General features: G+C 43.1%; 1 long non-coding RNA gene across 1 annotated transcript; it reads left to right on the forward strand.

Annotated features, from left to right (window-relative positions):
• The first annotated feature begins 1870 nt into the window (after positions 1–1870).
• On the forward strand, positions 1871–19167 carry LOC122884765. Its single transcript, XR_006379961.1, has 2 exons — positions 1871–4476; positions 14012–19167. It is a non-coding gene; the product is annotated as an uncharacterized LOC122884765 (long non-coding RNA).
• The last annotated feature ends 523 nt before the right edge of the window (positions 19168–19690 follow it).

Here is a 19690-nt window from a genome sequence, read left to right on the forward strand (position 1 = left end):
CACACTATTGGAAAAGGGAAAGAAGGGAGGAACTGAGTGGGCAGATATCATCTCTTGCAGTCAGGTGGGTGTTGATATGCTGCTGGCACCCCCAACAGTCCCTGCTTTCATATCCTACTCATCTCCCCTCGTCCTCCTGCCAACCCTTCATTTCTCAGAGCCTCTCTGTCACTCACGCTCCACACTATCCTTGTGCCCCCAAAAAAAAAAAAACTCAAGAACTGCAGAACTGCCCCTGGGCTTTGCTGGTCCCCTCTCCTCTAAAGCGATTAGTCACTCAGGCAGCGAGTGGACCAAGAGTCTGGAAGCTTCTGATAGAGGACCGCTTGCAGCCAGAGTGACAAACTCAAGGACGTTTTAGTGTTGTTGTTACTGTTTGTTGCAGTTGTTTATGTGGAGGGCTGCGTGAGTGTCCAGCCGAGTCGAGGCAGTCAGCCATGGTAATTACATGCCACTCGTCACAGCGCTTTTCTCTCTCTTGCCCTGACCATCGCCAGCAAAAAGCTAACAGCTTGTGTGTTATCTTGGTAATGATTCACCCATCAGTTCACATGGACACAGCACTCTCCTGTCTCCCTGCACACAAACACTCACCCCATGCCCTTGCTTGAATTCACCCACTGCACAGCTAAATTTAAATGCATGGAAGCGGCATCGTACATGCAGCTCAGTGTCACAAATATGGGGCTCCATTTCCCTTCTGAATTTTGATTTTCTGCACTCCAGTGCCTCATTTAGTTATATTTAGGAACAGCTAGACGAATCTGAAATACAAACCCATCAGCGTGCATCTTAACACACACAGGGTAAATTGGTAAGGTTGCTGAGCAATACAGTGGGTTACCTTGTATCCCAGGAAACAACAAAATCCAATTAAAGGAGCCCATGAACCATAGCAACATGTGGTAAACACAGCATGGCACCGCCGCGAGGTTGTTATTCAATCATCAGAAGTAAAACAAACAATTACTGCAGAATGACCCTAATGCAAGAACAAATGAGAATTTATGCATGAGGAAGCGTGGGTTGGGAATGGAAGTGATCCATCCCTCATACACGTCGGCAAGAGACTACTCGAGCTCCTTATTCACAAGAATAATGATAATACTGATGAGACAAGCATTGTGGGGAATTTATTATTTTGCTGTCTAAATGTCTTTCATGTTCAGGACAAAGCATTTCCAGTGGTTTTGCATTTCAAAGAGAATCGGCAGTATTGTTGTTATTAGGATTGATGGAGGTATGTTACCAGTGCTAATTAACCGATGCTAATTGTGCGGTTGAATAAATTATAATCAGAAGGGCAGCTTCTTAGAGTTGATTAATTTTTAATAATGCCTCATCTGTTTTGATATTTTATGTTTAAATGTTAAGGAGATCGAGGACTGCTGCCTGAGGGTGGACGGAAGATGCTATGATTGAGTAAAACACAAACACCAGAATAATTAGCTGATAGCTATTCATACGGCCCCTCCTCTTATATTACACCCTCAATATAGATGAGCTATACAGACGGATGTGTATTCCTGTCACACGCTGTGGTGGCAATGAGGAATCCATATGAACAGGATTCATTTTCATTTTATGGAGGAATCACGTTTCAAAGCTGGCTCACTCGCCCAGTTGCCATGGCAACAGTCTAACAGACATGGGGTTAGACTAATGCAAGGAACATTTATCCATACTGCAGATGTTGGCAACAATCATTTAATTTGCCTTATATACAATTACAATACATTATATCTGCGTATAACTACTCAAGAGTGCATTACACGGGTTTGTTATTTGGTTGTATACTGCTTATAAATGTTTCTAAATGGTTAAAATAAAGTGATAGCCAGATGGTTATTGATTTTTACAGTATTTTTCTTGTGTTTTATTTGAATTATAGAGATATCAACACATATGAAGGTGCTGAGGCAATTGGGGAAAAAAAGATTAAACAGGAAAAAGACAAACCAATGTCTTGTGAAACTGCTGCACACTCATCATGACGCCCTTTACATATAGCTGATAGCATTGCTAGTGAGTTAGCATCCAGATGGTCCTATGTGCATCTATAGCTGACTCACAGTAACTGGTAGCAGAGGCTTTGCTTTCCACTACAGGCTGTTAATCATGCTATTCTGAGCCGCAGTCAGGCGTCTGTCCCTTTCCCCTGATATACGGCGTTTAGCAGAATGGCAGCGAGATGATTAAATCTTGTGTTGCAGAAATGTTGCACAGAGAAAGAGACTGGGCTGTGTGCTGCTGAGCTGATGCTGGATGTGATAAAGTTGTCCTTGTGATTGGAACCCGGCCTCCCCTCCTCCCCCATCCTGGGACTGGTTGTGGCTTGTAACCATGGCGACAGCTGGTCTTGTTACCTGCTCAGAGGGGGATGGAGCGGAGCTCGTGACTTCGAAGCTTAGGTTACTAGCCATGGCGGATGGAGGAAGGTTGAGTGGGGGGAAGGGGGGACATCACACAAAGACCATACTGTTCTCTGCACATCCATTCACTGCTCGAGCAGCCAGTGAGGGAAACAAGATCAATAGCATGAAGTAGTTGATTAGAGTAACTCAATATTACGACTTAAGTTTCCAGAGATGCTTTTAGAGCGAGCTGAGAGCCGCCGTATCAGGCCCTCTCTGTCTATCTCTCATGTAAGCAGACAGAATAATTGCCAAGCTCCACACACCATGAATAAACTCCTAAACGTAGGATTGACTTCATTGCTCCCAACGGGAATCCTAGTGACACATATTTACCTCAGCCTCATGCTGCAATCACATAGCTTACACTAAAAACGGAGCGACAGAGTTTAATGTGCTCTCCCCAGAGATCTAAAGCAGGTTTCATGAATTGTACACACAGAAATTACTATGTGTCACAGGCCTCTCATTAGGCTCACTAATTTGTCACCCACCCTTTTGTGGATCTGCAGTATGTACCTCACCCTGACTAGTCTGACTTCAAGGCCCCCTTCCGTCTTTATTTACACACTGACTTATTATTGAGAGGCTGCTATGCACAGAGATGTAATTATTTTTTGACCAAAGATGTGCCAGTTGCTTGACAACAGCAATTACATCTTAATGAGTGGAAAGCTTAGTGTCAAATGATTGAGATGCAGCTGGATTGGTGCTAAATTGCCTTTAAGCCCTTAGAAAAGCCAACAGTGACAACATGCGCAGGCTTAAATACACATTTTCATCTTCAAACATTATCTTGTAGGGTGTGACTTATGTGGGGGCACTGAAGTCTGTGCTCAGTGAGTTGTGCATTTTATAAATGATTGAAGAGCCTTATTTAAAAACTTGAAGAATGAAGAGCAGCAGAAAGAGTAAAATCTTTAAAGAGACAGTTTTTTGTGCTTTTCAAATATGCCAGTAAGACTGTCAGAGGCTCACCTTTGTATTTTCAAGTCAACACTGAAACTGTACATTCAGTTAGCGCTGAGCAGCTGCGCAAATGGCTTCAGGTTTCCCCTTGAAACAGGCCAACGCATTCCAGAGACGCATCAATGGGATTAGTTGTTATGATGGAGCGAAGCTGGCAGTGGCCAGATTCAGAAGGACTGTTGCCATGGAGACTGCTCGAGGGGCCAAAAGCAGCCAGTAGACAGTCAGCTGATGCCCTTTGGGTAAATCCTTTCAAACATGATTTGCTTACTTCTTTCTTTATTTATTTCTCTTTCAGCTAAGAGAAAGCCCCTCACGATGCACGAATTGCTTCCGCCATTTTGTATCCAGTGAGAGGATGTAGGTGGAAAGCTGCAATATCACACACACTATCTGATTTTACAATAGATCAAAATGTATAATTCACTTAAAACTTCGATGCATCACTGTAGAGCTGCAACAATCAGTTGATTAATCAATTAGTTACCAAAACAGAAAGTCAATCAGCAACTATTTTGGTAAGAAATGATTAATTTGAGTGAGTTTCAAGCAAAAATGCAAAACATTTGCTGGTTCCAGCTTCTTAAATGTGAATATTTTCTATTCTATTTTCTGTTTTATATCATTGTAAATTGAATATCTTTCAGTTTTGAACTGTTTACACAGTTCAAAACACATTTTAGAGACAAAGCATTAATTGATTAATTAAAGAATTGAAAATGAAAATAATCATTAGTTGCAGCCCTATATCAAAAAAGATTAAAAGATTATTAAAAAAGAGGCCCTCTGTGTCCAAGCCCACTTCTTTGTGTTACACTCCATGTTAATGTATTCAGCATGTCACCACGTGAGTCACATGTTGCATGTGTTATACGTGCCGTCTCTGTCGAACAGGCCGCTGTCTGTGTGAGCGGTGGTGAATCGGACCTGTTTGAACGGATAATGCGGCCCAGCACGTCAAAGAGGACAATGTGATCTTTTCTGGTCCGGAAGAGAGTGTGTAACACTATCTGCAGCTTAAATGGAGCGAGACAAAGAGTCAGGGGATCGTCATGTATCACTACTGCCACTATCCTGCAGGAGACAACAGTGGGTGTGTGTCATCACTCAGTTTTCAGTTGCTGTTTTGTGCAAGTCATGAATGATATTCTTACACCATGTGATCTGACCTCCCCTTATTACCAGTAAATATCTGAGACTGATAGCCTTGCAACTCACTAGCATTTCATTTCAGGACTAGTCAGTTGCAGGTGATTATACTAAACAAAGTAGGGAAAGATTGCTGAGCTTGTTTGAACGTTAGGGAGTTGATTCGGGCAATCCTCATTTGCTTACAGCTGGTGGAACTCAGGTCAGCAAGGGTGAGACATATATTATCTGCTATCATCACTGTTTACTCTTCAAACATCCTGGCGAAAGCTTTGGGCCTTGGAAATTTCTAACAAATAATTTAATATCTAAAAATTCAAATCACTTCACAACCTGAGAATGACATTTTAAAGGTATGACATTTTAACCTGACAGCAGTGAAAAGGTTGAGGTGGGTGTGCGTTTGTGTGTGTGCATGATGGCGTTTATTTGCGCTGCAACTAATCCGGCTCGCCTTACCTCACTCTACCAGTAATCGTGGGAAAGAATGCAGCTCCTTTACTGTACTTGTTTTCCTTTGTGTTGGAGGTGTGGCCGGCTCGTCATGCCTCCCAGGTGTCACCTTTCCAGATCATCGTGTTGATACTGTAATGGGGAAAAACTCCAAACAAACTGGAGTGACCTCATTTGCCTCGGGAGGTTCACAGCGTTCAGCTGTGGTTTCACTTTACATTCATCATTGTGCTCTGAAACCATAATTAGTGTGAAAGATGATTCAGATGGAGCCGGTCCAGCTTCCCTCTCGGTAACAGAAATGATTAGGATCTTATTGCTAAAACCTTATTAGAAGAAATTATTCAATGATGTAGATCATTACACTGTGCCAAATACAAAACAATTAAACTTAGTGCATAAAATTGGTGGCATTAATTCTGTTTGGAAGTATGTCAACAGCACTTTTACACTGATTTCAGTTGCTGCATTTATAAACACGACGCAAAGAATTAATAGCTAAAGTCCATTTGAGATGCTCAAAATTCAAAAAAGTTTTTGGATTGCACAAGTGCTTTCGCAACTTGCTCTTCAGTTCTCCTCTTTACACATCAGCAAAAGGCCCCAGAAGGGAAAATGCTGACCACTTGGCCGAGGTTTGGTAGAGCTCCGCCACATTTGGGCCCATTTAAAGCAATGTTTCCCAGCCGTCAGCAGCTGCTTTCCATCTAGTGGCATTTTCCTTGTCTACCCCCCAACGCCATCCCCCTTCCTCCACCACCACCATCCCCTCTTTCTTCACGTCAAACTTGGCAGGCAAGTTTACACTCTGATTTTCAAAGCCGCCCTGTTCTCTGTCAAATGTTGCGTGGCAACATCAAACGCTCTGCCGGACAGAGCCTTCCTGGGATTCCAGCGTGGTGGGCGGATAATTGGAGGCAGGCCTCAGCGGATCTGGCAGATGTGTGATGAGTTTTTACTGGAGCGTTTTTTTTTTGAGTGGTGTTTATGTGTGCGTGGGGGGGAGACAGGTTTTAGAGGGAAAACATAAGGGCTTTCTTTGTTGTCGTCCCTTGCTCCCTCCCTAAAGCTGGCCACAGGGGCGTCTTATTGGCCCAGTGGCCAAGTAAGGGCTGAGTGTGGCAGTAAACATTGCATACAGACACGATATCTGAACCCAGCATGTGGAATTTGATGTTTTAGGTCTGACTCACAAAGCCTGTAAGCCTCCAAACATTTCCACATGTCCCGTCCTTCTCTTTCTCTCTTTCACTTTTTCTGGAAGCTGCCTTTTTTCTGTTACTTTTGCAAGAAACACCCAGATAATTACTAGGCACTCTTGTCTGGGGGCTGACCGCAAGTTTGGATGAAGGTCACTGCAGTTGCTGTCAAACATATAGTGATTACAAAGAAGCTCAGGAATTCCCACACTTTTCCCTCCAACCGCTCACCCCACTGTAGAAGCAGGAATGCTGGACTTGGATTCTTAGTTTTCCTGTCCATCCATCATTGAGCAAGCATAACAGGGACCCAGACTAGCTCCTCCCAAGCCAAGGGTGGGCTTCCACTGAAAGTGCAAGAGGCCAGGGCTCAGTGGAGGGCTGTGGAGAGGAAAGAGAGGATGGGGGGGGTTGTTGGGCTCGGGAAATTGTTAGACAGAGAGGGAAATGGACAAAGGAAAAAAAAAGACATACAGACAGAGTTCCAAGTAAAAAAAAGAATGAAACACAGCCCTCCCATGTTTTTGTTAAGTCCCTTGGGCTCATGCAGACAGTATTAAGTTGAATTTTTTTCTTTTTACACAGGAAGGCGGTACAGATGTTTCTGAGAGCAGGCTTGCGGTTTCCCTGTTTTCCTTTTGCTAGTCTGTTCCCGGCTCTCCAGTGTTGCCAAGGCGCTCCCTTACTCGGTGCTGGCGTTTTTGTTTTTCCTGAGAGTGGGGCTCCAACAGGAGGGTCATCTCCAGGCCAGCTCCAAATGAGAAATAGTTGGCCGGCTGCCCTGGCGGCCGCTCAAATCCGCCCTTTTGAAAAGATTACTGTGCTGCTGCTGCCGCCGCCTCCTGTGGGGCATGCCAGATCTGCTGAGGGGAGAGGAATGTGCAGGAGGGCTGGAGGAGGGAGGGAGCGGGTAAGAGAGGGGGGCACCGCAGGGCCACATTTCATTCGACCTCTTTCAGAAAGTTTTTCTCATTACTTTTCTTCTCCCTCTCCTCCTTAAATGCTTCAATTTGTGCTGCACAGAACAGGACGTGGACTGTTCCCAAATAAAACCTGACAGGGTTTTTCCACCCAGCCAAGAGCTGTGTGACACAGTCCAGTTCAGCCCCCTCCCTCCCCTGGCTGTCTTTTGGCTGCTTGTTTTTGTTTCTTAGGGGACTGGTGATGAATGATCGATTGATAGCGTTAAGGCCCACTGTGGGACTGCCGTAGGCTATCTCTGCTAAGCTGCTTTGCCTGATAGGCTGCTGACTGTGGAGACTCCAAAGCCAGAGCAATAAAAGTTGATTTGTGGGGGCATTGTGAGAAGCCCTAGACACTTAAGAGAGGTGTGCATGTCTCCTCTGGCCTGTCACAATCAATACTACCCCACCACCGCTGGGCCTCTCTGTCTCCACTGTGTTTACTCTTAAATAATGCATCACACTCTCACACAAATACCTTCCATTCACACTAGGGATGGAGACCATTAGCCGTGGCCATGTGGAACAATGAAATACAGCCTCTGCGTCCTCTTTCTTTTTATACAACCAGCAGATAGAGCATTTTCCTTCTCTTGAGTGCTTCTGCGAGGCATCATTTTAGTGCTGCCTGACCTAATTTAACAACCTCAATATCCAATCTTTTCAGGCTCTGATTACACACCCGCCTAGTTTCAGCTCGGATTAACCTCTGAAAAGAACTCTATAACAATTAGTGGAACAATGAAGATAAAAGGCATTGCCTGAGCTAGGTTGTCTGAACCTGACATATTTTGCCCCTCTTAACTGCTTGTCCTGAGGGGACGCATGCTTCCATGTTGTATTTATGAAAACGGTTACCACAGTATATAAAATGGCATGTTAACTAGGCGTCAAGCAAAAGGAAACACTTCTATGCTATAATATATTACTGTTTATGATTTTCTTAGAGATCATGTTACTGGAGACTTTGATAAATGCTGAGTAATTACATCACTGCTCCGCTATAAGAATGTTGGAGCCTCCCCAGGCATCATTAACTGCTGATGGATTTGAAATGAAGAGGCCTTGGTGGGTGGTCCTTATCTAAGAGTCAGGAAACAGGGCCAGACCCATAAACACCCTGCTCACCACAGAGGAAGCACCCGTGTATGGAGACCACACCCCAAGTTGCTGTAAACCTTGAATGTGCCCAAAATATAAGAAATAAGGGGCGTAAAGCTTTGTCCAAATCTCAGACTCTAACAGCACTTATGGGAGCAGCCAAGGCAGAGAAAACAACAATCCAGCTTGGTTTTATTTGCAAGACTGGGCTGTTCCAGTAAACATCACCATGCATGCAGGCAGAGTCAGAGCATTGCTATCAGTGTGTCTGCTCCACGCCAACACTATAAGAATAGCACTGTGTGTTCCCGAGTCACATCATCTGCTTAGCAACACACACGCTGGGGAGAGCAGGACAGAGCTATGTGATTGGGGGAGACCAGGACCCTCAGGACACAGAGCGCTAATTGCAAAGCTGTTTTTCTCCTCCGTTTTTAACAGATGCAATACGCCAGCCATAGAAAAGGGGTTGCATAACAGGATTTTACAGCAGATACCCCTCCTCCTCTGTGGCTCTCCCTCCATTTTATCCTTCTATGCCCCCCCCAGCAACTCCATCTCTTCCTCTCTGTCCTCTCATAACAGTTGGAGCTGAGCCAGATCTTTCTAATGCTATTTTAAAGATTGCAGAGACAAAAGAGTGAGAGATTCAGAGGTATTTTTATATTTTTACTGCAACCGGTGTAGAAAATGCATGGTTATATGTGTGTATTTGGGACACAAAAATCCTTTGTTAATTGGTTTAGAGTGTTGTTGACCTGACTCGGGTCTCTGGCAGTCGTAACAAAGAGCTCAGTGTGGCCAGCCTTTGTGCTGCAGAGCTGGAAGAGCAGTTTCCATATTGGGACAATATGCGGCGCGACCTCTGACCCTGCTCAGAGGCGGCGGCTAGAGAGCACTTGGAGATTTGCTATTCAGAAACACAAAGCATTCCAGGCTCACACACATCTACAAATAAGAGAAACAGAAAACATGTTGGCACAAGTAGATGGCGCACACATGCACACACCAACTGTTACTTTTCGTTCGTCAACCCTCCGGGCCAGAAATTACACATGCAAGCATTTTGCTGTCTGACGGGGGCAGGGCAGACTTGGCTGGGGGAGCTGAGAATATTTGCAACAAACACACACACGGACTGATGATCTCACTATGTAAGGGAAGGCGAACATGAAGTATTTGTTGCCACAGGGCCAAGTGAGAGAAAGTGTGTGTGTGGGGGGGGTGGAGATTTCAGACATGGGAGATGGGAGTGGAAATCAGACATAGCTGTTGTGTATGACTATTTGTTCGGTACAGTTTCCACATCGGTCCCTGAGAAAACAAAGAAGAATTACGCAATGCAAATGTTGCTCAACCCTGATTACAGTCATCCATGTGAACACCAGGAAAAGGATTGTACTGTGTGCCAGGGCGTGTGTATGTATGAATATACAAAATATAAAGGACATTTATATTTTTGCACAAAAAAATCTGCTTCTCTCAACCTCACTGATTCAGAAAGTGCCTCTACTGTTTTGTGCTTTCACTTTGTGCATGCATGCATGTTCATTTGTGAGAGTGCATGTCTCCTCATCGGAGGAACACACTCTTATGCACTCTTTGCACGTTTGGCTGACTACATCTGCCATCCACAATAACCCTCGGAGTGATGTCCAATGTGCTGAGTATGTTATGATGTTTGTGTGCATGGTTAGCGAGGGTGAGGGGAGGATAGTCCAGAAATAGAAATGTTTCATGAAAACATCACAATGGAGAATCATTTCACTGTAAAGGCTGGTTTCATAATCGCCCTGGAGGAACCAGGCTTGTCTGTTCCATTTGAGCTCCCTTTTTGCCCTAATTCACTTCTGCAACTCGAATGTATTTAACCCAATGTCAGCTCTGACTACCCTTGCTCTCTTATCTCAGCCTTTACTCCTGTCAGGTCATGTTTGTTATGAAAGACTTGAGTGCTTTTTTTTCCGTCTGGGGGAGTGCTGTTAACATCAGAGCAATGATGATGACTGAGTTACAGTATGTGAGGCAGCAATCATCTTCCCTCTGAATGCCAGTCAGGAGAGGGGAGCACAGCCATGAGTAAACAAGGTGTGGCTCCTTTGAGATGATTTTCAGAGGAAAATCATTTCCCTGGCCAATCAGTCTCTGAGTCATTCAGTTTTTTCAGGATTCTCCCAGGATTTGTGTGCAGCACTGACAGCAGCGCAGTTCCAGAGCCTTTTCTGGCAGGACGCTTTGAAATAGACTTGTCAGGGCTCAGGGCACAACAGAAAATGTTTATGTAAGTGGTCAGAAATAGGCAGCACATTTTGTCATGTTTAACATTAGTCATGAGATCACCAACTCTCTCAGCACAGCATCAAGCGATTATTAAATGTGGCTTTTACTTTTTGTTTTCTGAACAACAAGTTGAACAGTCTACAGCCATGCTAGCAGCTCTGTAAGGCTGTACTTAGGCATTAAAGGGCTTTGAGCTAAACTCTAATATCAGCATACTAACATACCCACAATTACAATGCTAACATGCTGATGTTTAGAGGGTGTAATGTTCACCATCTTTGTTGAGTGTGTTAGCATGCTAACATTTGCTAATTAGCACTAAACATAAAGCGTAGTTGAGACTGATGGGAATGGCTAATGAATTGTTTTGCAGGTATTTGGTCATAAACCAAAGTACTGAACACTCTAAAATTTGGACCGAGGATGGCACTATATGGAAAGTTAAATGAGCCACAAAGTTATTACAATTCATCCTGACAGGGACATAAATGTATGCATCAAATTTCCATCCAATCCATCCAAAAGTTGCAGACATTTCACACAAAACCACAAATGTCAACCTGCTGCTGGCACTATATTAAAGTTCAGTGGTACACTAAAGTCTGTAGGATTCATCCTCTGGGGACCATTAATGTCTGTACCAAATATCACCGCAATCCATACAATAGTGTTGTCAACAGTTGTTGAGATAATTCAGTCTGGACCAAAGTGGCAGCAACATAGCAACCAACTAACAAACCATGATTACCATCACTAGAGCAACACCACTAGTGTAGCTAAAAATGTACTCATGAAACCAGGAAAATGTTCACACTGCAATGTTGCAACACCAGCACAAGCCCACCATTCCATATATGATGTCCCATATGACTTACTAAACATTATGTTGCATACTGTGACGAGTCAAGCGCCAAATTGAATCACAAATTTCATAACATGAATGAACAGCAGCTTCTGAAAACGCAGCATTTCCGCTTTATTATTGCAGAGCCAGCCAGTAAATTCCACAGGGGTGTCTCTGCTGACCCAACATAATGCCCCTTTCATCACATACATATATTGAATATGTAAACTGTCCCACGCCTACCATCCTCAGCATCTTCAATAATGTGAAAGTCATACACTGTGAGCTGTTTATCACTGGCATGTCCTCACTTGCATACAGATAGACAGGCACAATGACACGGATACAAGGCGTAATATATATATATATATATATATATATATATATATATATATATATATATATATATATATATATATATATAGGCACTGTGTGTGATGTTAAGCATTTATACGGCCTAGTGAGCCCATGTTTTCTTGTTCCAATCTAGCTAAGAGTAAAGCTAAGCTATTATGGAAAACTCTGTGCTTTGTTCCCTAAAAAGAACCTATATACCAATTTGAAGGAAAAGGAAAGGCATGATTGTTAAATGGCAAATCCAAACCCGTCTCCCATCACCATTTACCTACACAACCTGCTAACCCAGCCCGGGCTCCAGCCTGAACACTGGATCAATGCGTATCCTGATCAATAGGCTTATTAGAGCTGCAGTTGAGTGGTGAACAAAGCCGATTAGCTGAGTCTCCACAGCATGTCCCCTCAGGTTGAAGAGAAACACAGGAAAGGTCACCAGTCACAAGGTCATTGTGGAGCTGCTGGTTGTATACTAAGGCAGCCCTCACCCTCTCAGCACATATGATTAATAGAATTAGACTCTTGGAAACATTGATCAGCACTCTCTGTGCTCGCTCTGATCCATGCAGAAATCATGTTTAGCTCCCTTTTGGAACAATGCTAATGTTAATGTTAGAAGGAACCGCCCGAACCCATAGATTTGTAGTTATAAAGATGTATACTTAAAAAGAGGTTTTCAAGCTTTGCTTTGAAAATGTGCTGCTAGTGTTTAAAAGGTCAATGAGTGCAATAAGCCTTCATTTGAGACTATTTCTGTGGACGCCTGAGGCTGAACAATGAGGTGCGAGCTGATGACGAGTCTATGATGGTCAAAGAAGGCAATGTTCTCCAGTCAGTGGATGTGACACGAATGGAGTCACAGCTAGGCTAATTTTTGTTACCTTTTTACTCAAGAACATGTCTGAAAACCTGCCAAAAGACACTCGGGACTTTGTGAGTTCTGCCTCTATAGTTGGCATAAGACTGCATACATGGAGGGAATGAAAGAGACATATTCATGCCTTCAGAGTAATTTCATGATCATGGGCACCTGGGGCCTTATAAATCTTTTCAATCAGCAACTTATAGGCTCTCAATGACTAACATGACCATTCAGTGGTATGTACATTGGATTACTCAACAGCTTATTTGCTTCGAGTACACTTATCATTGATAAGATTGAGTCAGGTAAATAAATGAAACAAATGCTGAATAAATAGTTGGTGAGGTGGCGAACATTTGAAAAAACACTGTGGGTTTCATGTGAAAACAGAGATGGCTGCGTTTAATTGGAAAAGCAACTTTCCAGAGACCTTCGCATGTGTGACGACTGAAGATGAATGGGCTGTTCTCTCTTTCTCCTTTTCCACAGAGATATAGGCCTTGTGTTTTGATCCCCGCCTTGTGAATGGAAGGCTCTCTACACTATGTAACCTGAAACCCAATAGTAATGGGCACAAAGGCCACCTTTAACTGAGAGGCCTGTAATGAGCTGGAGGCAGGAGCGGCGCAGAGGCCAGGGGAATATCTGATGACTAAGAGGCTGCGAACGCCACTGTATACGACTGTGTGATTAATGAATGCAGCATCATCACAGACTGGCCTTCACCCAATGCTCTGAAGTCATCACCTCCACTCCTGCTCTTATGTTAGAGTGTGAAGCAGCCAAGATTAATCTAATAAAGGAAATGTATACTTTAACACATGGATTATTTCCTTCCATTGAAGCAAACTTGCATGTCATTTGGGTAGTTTTTATAAAGTCAGTGAGGTGTGCTGTAGTCTGCGGATATTGATCTGGAGCCTTATGTCTTGTGTGCTGGCTCAGGGTTTATTTGCAGCTGCTGTTACGGGAAATGGATCCCCCGAGCGATCTGGATTCAGCTGATCCAATTAAATGCTGTGAATAATTGATCTGACAGTGAAACTGAGCCCTGTCACATGGGAGTGGGTGACATCATCATTTAAGGGTTGAAACCGTACTCCTGTGCAGCTGGACTGCCCCGGGTCGTTTGTTCCACAATCAGCCCACTGTATCTGATTACCGTCTGTGAAGGACACAAAGCAGACCATGAGGACAGAAGGGGAGGATACACTGGCATTATCACGCTCAGCAAGACTGTACAAAGACAACAGACTCTCTGATAACCGGGGCCTGGAAACTCATGAGATTGTCACATGTTGCATGTCTGCAAACCTGAGTCCACTAAACTGAGAGAAATGAATTTTGATTTCATCTGGTTACATTGCTGAAGTTGAACTTTCTATCTTTCCCTTCTCACAGCCCTTATTTGCCTCTCATTTCAGGGCTGTGCGAGCTGTGTTGCATTGCGTGCTACAAAGGCCATTCCTAAACAAGACCTCCATGTGAACCAGATGGACTCTGTGTGGGTTGATTATCTTCCTGGCCATGAAATAAGGTGCAAATAGGAGCCATCTTTGACCCTGGCCTTGGAGGAAGCTTAGATTGTAATATCTAATGAAACCCCTCCCGAGAGGTCTGCTCCTGCCGCTCGCCACCTTTTCATCTAGATCTGCACCGCAAATGAGAAAAGGAGGCTGTTGAACATCCAACATCTTGTCTGAATTAGACTCGAACCCTTGGGCAGGAACAGGGGGAGATCTGCTCTCAACGTCTCCCCTCGGCTTCTCACGGAGGGAGGAAAGGGTGTGGGGTCCCGTTTACAGCTGACTCTCATGCTGCAAACATTTTGCCGTATTGGCACTTCTGATCTGGTCATGATGAACTCATGGGCCTGATGAAATCATCAAGAGTTTCTCCCCATGTGGCCACACAGTCATCGTGCATCACTGTTTAATGTCCAGGTTTGTAAAGTGTCATTATTGCTGTCTGCCTGTGGTAAGTCTAGAGACTCAACAACTGAGCCTGATTCAGAGAAAGGCATGACTAGTTTGTCCACAGCAGGTGTTTAGTTGATCGTTCCAATCTTATTCAGTTGCCTTCTCTCTCTCTGGCCGAAAAGGACAACCCTTTACCGCTTTGATCACGAAAGCAGATTGAGAATCGATGCTAGTGGCCCAGGCAATAACACTGGTGTCTGTAGAAAAAAAGATTATGCAAATACTAGTATCAGTCAGATGAAGAAACATTAAAGGTTCAGACTACAGGAGTTTTAAAATCCTAACCGATTTTTAAATCGGTTGCATCACGCACATAAGGAGAAATTACACAGATGATATTCTCTCTGATCTTAAACATGCTTACACTACAAGATTTGAAAATAATGGTGCATCACACAATACAGGATATTATTATTATTGTTGCGCCAGAGGAAGCAATGCACCACCTCACATGATCTCATGGAGAACCAGATGTAAACAAAATGGAGACTGACGTGGTGCAACATCTTGATGTAGTAATGCTTTGCAGTGAGAAAAAACAAAAGCAAAAGGCACAAGTCTGGATGAGAAAATGGTTGGGGAGGCGCGGTCAACACGGGTTGTCTATTCTTCAGTGAGAACTGGAGGTGAGATTTTAACAGTCAGTTTTAATATCTGTCAACAGCAGAGTTGTCTCTCTCATTGTCTACTGTGGTCCCGCTCGGAAAGTACTGATGTGATGCATCCAGATTTTAAATCCTAAATATCAAACATGTTTGAAATTATCGGGGCTGTCCCGATGAGTGTGTGAGCAGTTTGGGAGGTTTAAGACTGGATCTGTAAACCCCTCACATTGCCAGAAAATATGTGCCGAACATCGGTACTAACCAAAACTCCTGTAGTCTAGGCCCAGCTGTAGGAGTCAGATGAGAAGATCGTTACCAGTCGCATGTCTGTGCGTTAAGTAAGGAATTAGCTAGCCTGATAATCAGACTGAATTGCTATTTTGTTTCACTTCATTCAGCCTCACATCGCGTTCATGTTAGCCCATTTCTTGTAGGGGGTGAGAGGTGGGGATTTTGTTTTGTTTTGTCCTAACCAAAAGCGAGTGACAGATCCATCCCAGCAACGTCATTTTCAGTCGACAGGGTAGCTGTTGTAGCTGTTGCTAGCAGATGTTAAAATTTTGGAGTTTAAGAGTTTTATTTCTGTAAGTCGGCTTACAACACAGCTAGGTCTCATCCACTCTTGTCACCAGTTTTATGGCCATTTGGTTTGTCAGTTGTTTTCATGGATGTAGCTAGGTAGCTTGCAAGCTATGCGGGAAGATGATAGCATTATTCTTAATCCCGCCTACAAGGCTTTGATTGGTCGACTCTTTCTCCAACTGGTGGAAGCCAGCAATGGGCATAACATCAGAGCTACTGTATTTGAATAACTGACTGAGTGAGAGATTTGGGCGCAAATTCAGAGGTCTGGAACAAGACTAGTGATTAATCTAGCTTTGCATAAAGACTGGAAGCAGAGGGAACAGTTTGCCTGGCTCTCTCCAAAAATGAGTCTACAATCACCTCTACACCTCACTAATTAATACTTTATATCTAATTTCTTTAATCCATAAACAAACAGAAATGTAAGAATGTGGATTTGTAATTATGTGCTGAAACTATTTCTTCACAAACAACCCTAACCCAACAAATAACCCTAACCCAGACCTGTCATCTTCTGTGGTGCTTAGCCTGAACCCAATTTAGCCTTATCACTAACCACTCATCTTCTCGCCTAATCATAACCTCACATTAACCTAAATTGAGCCCTGACACCAATCACGGACAGCAGCGCTGTGGGGAAAACAGTTCAAAGGGGAAATGCACTTTGACACAAGAAACATATTTCATGAATTAATTGATTATTAAGTAAACATTTCAAGTTGAGCAACAAGTTGAGCTCTCCAATATTAACTGCCAATCTCTCAAGTGAAGATAAACTTGATTTAAGTATGCTTCTTTTTTTCCCCTGTTGAGAAGGTTGGCAAAAGCAAACATGGCCATGGCCAAACATTTCTCCATGAATTGAGTCATTGGACCTTCATGCGGGCAATGAGGGGACCCTGTCAGTTAATTAGAGGAGGGTGGTGACGGCTCCATCCATCACCTTACGTTTTCTTTCACTCTGAGACAAGTCCAGTTGGATCATTTCCCTCATCCGTCAAACCGGAGAACGTTTCCAACTGCAAAGACCACCAATGGGTGGAGAGCTGGAATGAAATCTTTTGAGCAACACACTGACAAGAGCTCGACCTCCAAGGAAAGGTCATGCGGTGTTACCATGGCAACAGAGAACACCACCGGTATGTTAAAAAGGTAGCCAGGAGGGGTGTAGGGGGCGTCTAAACTGAATCCATGGCTGCGGAATTTCAGTGGGTGGGTGCGGATGCATGTTGAATATTAAAATATTCTCTCTAAATGAAGTCGGAGTAGCTGTGCCTCTATTCATTACACGACTCTGATGTTCCATAACCATTAACATCTGTTAAAGCCCAATACGCACCACAACACATCCAGCTCTCTGGACAAGGGGGGTATTTTTAGACATGTACTCATTAGTGCTGAGAGATCATTTGTAATGAAGGACGGGAGGGGAGAAAGAGGCCAATAACACAGTGAAAGATGGCATCCATATTCAAATACCTGAGGAGCGAGTGGGTTTAACTGGTAGTGTACTGAGTGGGGGTGAGATGTGAGGGGCAGGCAAAGATTTTGAGGAGAGTGATGCAATAAAATAGTCAGGGCAAGGTCAAGGAAATTATACAGCACATTATGCATTATGTGAAAGCTTCTAGCTCTGTTTCTAAAACATAGACAACATATGTAACCTCTAACTAATTACATATGCTTAAAAGACTGCTATGTTCCCTGGACAGGGATCAAACCTATTGTTCTTGCTGGGATCGTCAGTTCTATTAGCAGATCGGCTATCATTCAGAATTACGCATGGTATCAATAATTGGACTATCCTCACTGAGAACAGTTCAATTATTTCACTCTGAAATTATATATATATATCCTGCAGTCAGCATGTACCATATTTAGTGTTATCTGCTTTTCTATAATGAGACTCTGTTTTAATTTGCTGCAGGAGGGTAAGTGCCATGCAATCCGTCTCTTTCTCCAGGTGGAGGTTAGATTGGATAAGAATATAGTGCCATTGTCTAACAAAGTGAGAACACAAACACAGATAGGGTGGTAGACAGCCATGCCACTTCTACAGCTCTTCCAGTGGGATGTAGCCTGATACAACAGTGCCCCCTGGAGGACACACTAGTTAGTCAAAGTGTCTGTGAACTTAAAGCAACCAGGGGCAAATCCAGGTGTTTTTACAGACTGAAAATTATTCAGAATATAATGTTTATGTAATGTAATTACTACAATGCACTTATGTGAACATTTGTCTAATTACCAGATCCTGCACTGAATGCTTAATGTGTCAAAGTGACATATAACCAAGCCAAAAAAACAAAAACAAACAACGCACAAAACACTAGCAAAAGCCATGCAGTCCAAATATGTTTTTGCGTGCCCCGGCCTTGTCCCACCAGGCTGGTGCTGTCACAGGCAAAACAGGAAAACACAATGGAGTGATGGAGGGACTAATTTGCCAGAGTGGCCTTTGCTGCCACACAATTAGCAGCAGAACAGTGGGCACACCAAATATCCAAGTGCCACTCTACAGGGAGGCCAACTTGGTCTGCGGCTCCAAATAGAGTTGGCCAATTTGGCCGGTGACTTCACTGGCGTGTGAAGCCAGTCATTGTCCTCCCAGGCAGCCGGCAGATGGGAGAGAAACGTGGCCAGGTGATGAGAGGGACAGTCACTGATGGAGTGATAATATCAGTATTAATATTTATTCATGATTGGAAATGAAAACATCTGATGAAATCCAGCTTCATCACTAGTGCAGTGCAGTTGACTCCGCCATCTAATGTTTTGTCTTTGTAACGGTATGTTTCATTCTATTTTTACATTTTGCAATGGTTTTGCATATGAAGGACCAATTGTCTTACAAGAAAAGTAAGAGTGACTGTAACAATAAATATAAATGTATAAATATGAAGGGTATGGTATAGTTAAGAGATAGTTTGTTAGTATTTAATTTACAAAATATGTGTATATATGTGTATATGTACATATGTGTGTGCACATTGTATATTGTTCATCATTAGTATTTGACTTCATGTTCAAAAGCAAAGGTACAAAAACAGTGCTCCTGTATTGCTGTCCCAGGATGAATTTTGTTTTGTTAAATTTAGTGTAATTCTCTGTTCATTCACTGATTCCTTGTTATTCTCCATAAGACAGAGTTTAGGTTATCTGTTAAATTAGCCATAACCTTAATGTAACTGAGCAGAGTGGTATCAATCATCTCATCTACGTCTCAGCAAGAAAACGAATAAGCGTATTTCCCAAAATGTCTAACTATTCCTTCAAAAATCAATTATTAGTTGGGCTCTAATTTGTATGTATGTTTGTTGCATCAGCACAAAAGATGTATTCATTTGGGTTTATGAATTGGTGTTTCCATTGGATCCTACATTTGAAATGAAATAAAACAGTTAAAACAAATAAGTGAAAGGCTTCAGTGCTTACTATCTATCTGCTTTCTACTGTACATCTGCCACCCACACCTCAAGAGCCTTGAGATTTTATCATGCACAGAGCTGTCATAAAGAGGATGCTGAGCTAACATGCTAAAAGAAGGTCAGATGCACTCTTCCTTGAAATATTATAAAGAAATGGATGTAATGTCAGTAATCTATAGCCTACAATTGATTACAGCATCTTCCAGCAATGAAAGAACATGCATCCATTTCCCACTCAACTTCCTATATGTCCTTCACTAGAGATAATGTACAGCAGTGAAAAAGCTCTTAAGCATGGCATTATCTGTAATATTGCCTGCAGAATGACATGCCTCTAATGACAGAGCACAACATGCGCTCATAGGGAAAAAACACTTGATAGTGCTTACAGAGCTTGATGGAAAAATAAATAAATAAATGCAGACGACAGGATGGCGAGGGTGACTCAGACCACAGGGTGTTGATTTCTGGGAAAGTGGCTCACGAGGCTGGAAGTACGAAGACAG

The sequence above is a fragment of the Siniperca chuatsi genome, linkage group LG11 (genome assembly GCF_020085105.1).
Source record: "Siniperca chuatsi isolate FFG_IHB_CAS linkage group LG11, ASM2008510v1, whole genome shotgun sequence".
NCBI lineage: Eukaryota > Metazoa > Chordata > Actinopteri > Centrarchiformes > Sinipercidae > Siniperca > Siniperca chuatsi.